Source organism: Ischnura elegans, unplaced genomic scaffold, assembly GCF_921293095.1.
Source record: "Ischnura elegans unplaced genomic scaffold, ioIscEleg1.1, whole genome shotgun sequence".
NCBI lineage: Eukaryota > Metazoa > Arthropoda > Insecta > Odonata > Coenagrionidae > Ischnura > Ischnura elegans.
The window spans coordinates 656849-663873 of NW_025791680.1; positions in this window are offsets into that span (position 1 = coordinate 656849).

Sequence of the window (7025 nt, forward strand, 5' to 3'; positions counted from 1 at the left end):
ATGGAAGCGAGCCGAAAACACAAAGTAGGTGAGACTCATACAATGGCGATGTAAATGCAAAGCCGCCACGGATAATTATTAATTTTAAAGCGGTGCGAGACAGTGGATTTGGATATGGAAGAAGGCCCGAAATGACATGGAATTTTTTTTGCGGCCGAAGACTTATAAACTGGCTCGATTTCAATCCATTTGAATGACGAAGAGATTTTTGTTGGGAAATTTAAAATAGCAACGAGCAAAAGTTCAAGATAAAAGGAAATGCATAAAAATCGAGAAACGAGTAAAACATCGAAGAGTGAAATAAAACGAGAAAAATCAATCCATCGACGTCTATGACAGAATCGATATCGATATGAGTAGGATATATCAATGATTCGGGTGAAAGTAAAAGAAACTTGGATGAATAATAATAATTTTTAAAAATCACGATCGACAAAAATGGCATATTTTATGAAGAATTAAATCGTCTGACTGTTGGCAGGGGCAAGAATATTCACTGCAATTCGCCTAACACGTTGAGCGTATCCATGTCAAACCATTAGGCAGAAAGAAGTTCTGCCTTCAAAAAATTTCGAAAAAAAAATAAAAAATTCAGATGGAGCCGAAAACAGAGAAACGTTCCTAAACTCATTATCTGTAAAGCACGAAAATCGCTTATTAGAAATTAGGATTTATAAGCCGCCGGAAGGGAATGAATTTAAAGATTGTAAATAGCAGAAAAAATGTAATAAAAACGGGATGAAAATTAAAATTAAGGTAGCCGTATATCATGGAGCAGTAACAGCAAAGCCGCCTCGAAAAGTAATTAAATATAATGTGGTGAGAAGAAATGGTTTTGGAGAAGGAAGTCACCAAGAAATGACCTGGAATCAGATTTCTGGCTGATAAAAATCGAAATTCGCAAGACCTCTATCAATAAACAAAACAGCAATTTACCACAAAAAATACACTTCTCTTCTCGATTGTATTGCAGTTAAAATGCAATTTAATGAAATGGTTGGTACTCAACCGCTTGCTTGATTACAGAGGCATTTACTTGTTCATGTTATTAACGATTCCAAATGCGTTTTTATGGCATACAAGTAGATCGCATTAAATTTCTAATCCTTGGGAAGAGCCAAAAAACTTCGAAACAGGGGTTTGTATTCTTCCCATGAGCGATTATGCTGCCACCACGTGGAATTCGAGTGAGTAAAAATGATCCTATGAGTCACAACGGAAAGAGTAGGAGTACGTAAACTTGATGTGAGGAATTTGTTGTACACCCTTTCGTGATGCAAGAATTAATTTTTTTCAAATTTAAATGTTTTTTGTAATTTTTTGAGTTGCGAAAAAAAATCAGAATTCAAAATAGGACTTGAAAAAAATATTTCGATTACGATAAAAAATACGCATATATTCAGTGATCGAACTCAGCCTATATATTTTATATTTTAGGGAAAGTATTTACGAATCCTCAAGCGATCAAGTTAAAGGAATGATGTCAGTGTTTTGAAATTTTCTAATTCGTCAATACATGAAGCGGAAATTTGTATTGGCCGTTGCGATGGCCTATTTATCTGTTGAAGCTATTAAGTATGTGGAGATAGCGGTGAAAAGAAATTTAGGAAAAAGCCTTGTTAATGAAATGCTACCTTGTTCGTTCAAATTCTTTAAGTCCAATAATTTTGACCAATACGTCTTATGATTTTGTCAATGAAAATTTAACAAGGTATGAATGGCATTTGATTTGATTTACGTCGTTAAAATGCCCTTTTGTTCACGGAATTGTAATACAATAACCATTATGCTATATTACGGCGTTATCTAGTTTATAAATTCAATATATGGATTTTCTACCAATCACTTTATATAGAAGTATAACATTCTGTTTTCACTTGACAGACGTCATAGTGAAGGGACACCTGTCGCAGACGCTTTTGCCAGGTCCAACCCATCGGACTGATTGGAGTGGTACGACCTTTTAACCCTGCAGGACTCACGCCCCTTTTTGGAACGCGATTACTCGCGCTGAGCCTGTCAGGCTCAATTTTCTTTTTCAAGTCCTCACCTATTCCTTTCTAATTCCCGTTTGTAATAAGTTAATGAATTTTGGGTATGCTATAGATAGCAGCATTTTATATCATATGTTAAGAGGGTTTTGTCTAATCTTTAACCGATTTTGAGAAATTAAATGTCGATACATGATCGATCACTGCTTTTAGTCTCACACGTTCGACATACCATCTTTCATATTTAAAATTACAATTTCCATGAAGTTACACGTACGATAATAGTATTGTCGGATATGTTATTACGTTCTTAAGTCATTCATTAAAATGTTTGCATTTTCAGTAAAGTTAAATCTCATACTTGCTGAAAAGAAAGTAAGAGGTCGTTACATTTCTATCTTTCCGATGTGTTTGACATGGACAAAGGATAGGCCTTGTTTGTCTAGCAACTTTGACATCCTGCAGTGGGACGTTATAAATTTATTTCCACTGAATTGGTGTTTTTTATCCCGTTTCATCCATTTTTTAACTTGTTACCAGCGTAATACATTCAATCTTGAGGTGTATTACAGCAGTGGTAAGAAGTCGAATGTATGTAAGAAAATAATTTCCTTGGTGACCTGTGATCAATACCAAAAGCCAAACGCGTGAGATATATTAGTCAAAATGATGCGACATGTGACATTGTAACGCTTGAACTGCCATCACACCTATTAAAAATTTCGATTTCCTTAAGATACACCCACAAAAATTGTGGTTTACAGTCAGTAAATACTTTAATATTCCATTTATAAAATTTGCTATGAATCCGGTAAATATAAACTCCGGACCCGATGATATAATATTAAGAGATCGTACCACTCCATTTCGTCGAATGGATTTGACCGGGCAAATGCGTCTGCCTCAGGTGTCGAACGCTTTTGACTTCCGCTGGTGGAAGCAGAATGTCATACTTCCATACCAAATGATTGGTAGAAGTTCCATAAAGTTCATTTCTTAACGGGAGAACGCCGTAATACAACATTACGGTTATTGTATTAGAATGAGAACAACATAACGGCATTTTAGCGACGTAAAAGTAATTGGATAGAACTCATACCTTGTTAGTTTCTTAATGACAAAACCATAGGACGTATTGGTCAAAACTATTGGACTTAAAGAATTGGAAGTGACAAGGTACCACATAATTAACGTGAAGGCTTTTACTACATTTTCTCCACCTATTAAATAGCTTCAACACATTAATACGCCATCGTAAACAGCCATTGCAAACCTCTGCCTCATTTAATAACGATATAGAAAATTTCCATATACTAAAAACCATTTCCTTCCACTTGAGCGCAAAAGGATTTCTAAATCTTTTCCCTAACGTGTAAAATATGGAGTCTGAGTTTGATTCCAAATATGTACGCATTTTTAATAGTAAACGCAATATACTTTTCTAGCCTTTCATTGAATTCTAATTTTTTTTCGTTAATCAAAAAACTTTCAAATTTGATAAAATTTCGTGCCAAGATCACGTTTCACGTAATTTAATGAATTTTTGGTATGTCTAAGAATATGACTTCTTATAAGTTATGCTGAAAGGTCATTGTCGAATGTTTCACCGATTTTGAAAAAATAAAGTTCTTAATTCCATCGATCAATGCTTTTAGTCTTACACGTTTGACCTACCATTAGTCCTCTATAGAATTCAGGTCCCATAAAGATAAAATGACCAAAAAATTTCGATTTCTATGCACATAAACTTTACTATTCCGCAAATAAAATTCAATGTGCATCATGCTAATCAAAACTTTGCACTTGATGATATAAATAATGTTCGATCTCTGATTATGAATGTACTCTTTTTTATTATAAACACAATTTATTTTCCAAGTTCTATAAGGAACTCTGCTTTTTTTGTACACAAAAAATTTATGAAATTTTTAAAATTTGATAAAATTTCATTTTAGCATCAGGAATGGGTGTGCAACAAGTACATTTAATCGCGTAAATGTACACATGATTCTTCCATTGACATTCATACGATCTTTGTATCTCCCTTGCATGCCGTGTGGTGGCAGCATAATCGCTAATAGGTATAAGCAATGGCTTTACCACAAGTATTATAATGACCCGTCATAGTGAAGCAATATTCTACGCCGTAGCGTTCTTCTGTCTTCCCCCTCTCCTTGGCACGTGGAGAATCCCCAGGTCCACGCGCACCTCTCCTGCGCAGCGGCGTGTTGGCGTGATCGACAAGGCGAGGGGAAGGGGGAGAGGAAAGAGGGGAGGGAAGATTCGGGCGAAACGTGCACCTCTCCTACGCAGCGGCTAAGTGGCGGGATCGACAAGGCGAGGAGAAGGGGAAGGAGGGGAGAAAAGAAGGGAGTGAAGTTTGGGGCAACAAGTGCACGTCTTCTACGCAGCTTCGTGGTGGCGTGATCGACAAGGCGATGGGAAGGGGTGGGCGGGGAGAAAAGAGGGGAGAGAAGACTGGAGAGTGGGGCAACATTCCAAGAATGCCGATAATGTCCTTAACATTCCACCCTTCCCCCACTACTGCCTCAGCGGTGGAGACACACACACTAACACAAGACTCACACACACTTCCCTGGCATTCGACCGTTCCGTTAAGTTGGTACCGATGGATTATCAAAATTTCTGTTCAGATCTCAAATGGACTAACAAACGGAAGTGTCTCTTGATGCCTTTTTTCTTAGCACTGTCATATTTCGTGTCTTCTCGGATGATTAATAAAAAATAATCACTTGAATGGTATTCAAGTTCCACCTATAAGAAATTTGAAATCAATTGAAAAATTCTAACATTCAATTGGCGCAAAATAAAATAACAATTTAGCGACGTCGTTTTAAAGATGTGCAATTTTATTTAAAAAACAAATTGTTTGTTTTGTATTTGCTTTTCCAATTCAACCGCAGTACCTCATTTATTAAATTTTACTGAATTGTTCTAAAGCTCAAAAAATGTAAAACGCAAAGGTTTAATGCATAACAAAAGCAATAAAATTATATAATTGATGCATTTTGTGGTGTAATCCGAGATTTATTATCTTGAGGCTAACCGGAAGGCCAAATTGAAGTCATCCCAAGGAAGAAGTGACTTCGTAATTGATGTAACCCGCAATATTTTCTGCGTGAATTCGTCCAAAGCGTTCTACGTACGGAGTTCACCCTACATCCAAATCCCAATCATTCAAAATATTCCGAAAAAATTGAAAAAAAAATCAAATTTAAAATCTTGCTTGAAACAATGTGGGAATGATAGGAATAATTTATCACGTCTGCATAAATGCTATTTAGTCTGAATATGCAGTTCTATTTTTTTCGGAAAAGGATTCGACAAAAACGGATAATGGCTCAGTATTGTTTTAGGAAAGAAGATATAAAAGGAAGTATTTCCAATATTCAGTGTACATTTGTTTTGAAAGAATATACTAAACCATTGGTTTTGAATGCATTTTTAACGAGTAAGTGATTTAAATATACAAATTCGGTCAATGCCTTCTCTAATTAAGGGCTATGATATTTCATGTATATAGCTATGATTCTTATAAAAAAATGAATCTCTTGAATTAAATCTAATTTTCACTGATAATCAAGTTGAAATCTATTGAATACTTGATAGTGTGATTAGAATGGTATATAAAATTACATTCTATGAAAGACGATTTTAACAACCTGCGATATATATTGGAAATATCCTGTTTTTCTTATGTTATTTTGAACTTTTAACCGATTTTCTACACCACTTAAATTTTGCTGGAGTTGGTACAATCTGAAAACGGTAATACCCAAAACTTTAATTGAAAACAAAATCAAGATAACTATAAAAATAATGTATATTGTAGGAAACTCCTATTTGAATTATCCTTAGCTTATATAAAATTACGTTAGAAATTTATACAAACTGAGTACTAGATCCAATTTCCACTAATATCACTCCTTCGAGTCAAACCGGTAGGACAAATAGAAGTCATCCAAAGAAAGAAGTGACTTTGGTACCGAAACAACCCGCAACGATTTCTGCGTGAATTCGTCCAAGGCGATCTACGTACGGAGTTCACCCTACATCCAAATCCCAGTCACTCGAAATATTCCGAAAAATTTAAAAAAAGTTCAAATTTTAAATTCTTGCCCAAAACATTATGGGAATGATAGGAATAATTTAACACGTCTGCATACATGCTTTTTTAGTCTGAATATGCACTTTTATTGTTTTTTTCGGAAAAGGATTCGAGTATGACGGATACCGGATCAGCATTATTTAGGCAAGAAAATATAAAAAGAAATATTTCTAATATTCAGCGTACATTTTTGCAGATAAAATATACTTAACAATGAGTTTTTTCTGCATATTCAACAAGTTACTAATTTTTAAATCATCCGAATCAACTCTGATATTATCTGATGGTAAAATTGAAATCTATGGAAAAGTTGCTTGTTTGCTTGTATGATTAAAGTGGTATGTAAAAAAAATTCTAAGAAAGACAATTTTATAACCTTGCAATATAAATTGGAAACATCGTGTGTATTTCTTATGTAAATTTGAAATTTTACCGATATACTGAATTACTTGAATACCCGAATATACCGATATTCTGATAATTTTGCTGGAGTGGGTATCTATCAGATGAATTTAATACCCAAAATATTAATTTGTATCAAAATCAAGATAACCCTATAAAGATGGTATTTTGTCAGGAATTTCTAGTGTCTTATCTTTTGTTTATATTAACTTTCGTTAGAATTTGAGAATAAACAGAGCGGTACACTCAATTTCCACTAATATCACTCCTTCTAGTCAAACCGGTTGGCCAAATAGAAGTCATCCAAAGGATGAAGTGACTTCGGTACCGATGCAACCCGCAACATTTTCTGCGTGAATTCGTCCAAAGCGTTATACGTACGGAGATCATGCTACATCCAAATCCCAGTCACTCGAAATATTCCGAAAAATATTTTTAAAAATCTAAGTTTAAATTCTTGCCCGAAACATTATGGGAATGATAGGAATAATTTATCAAATCTC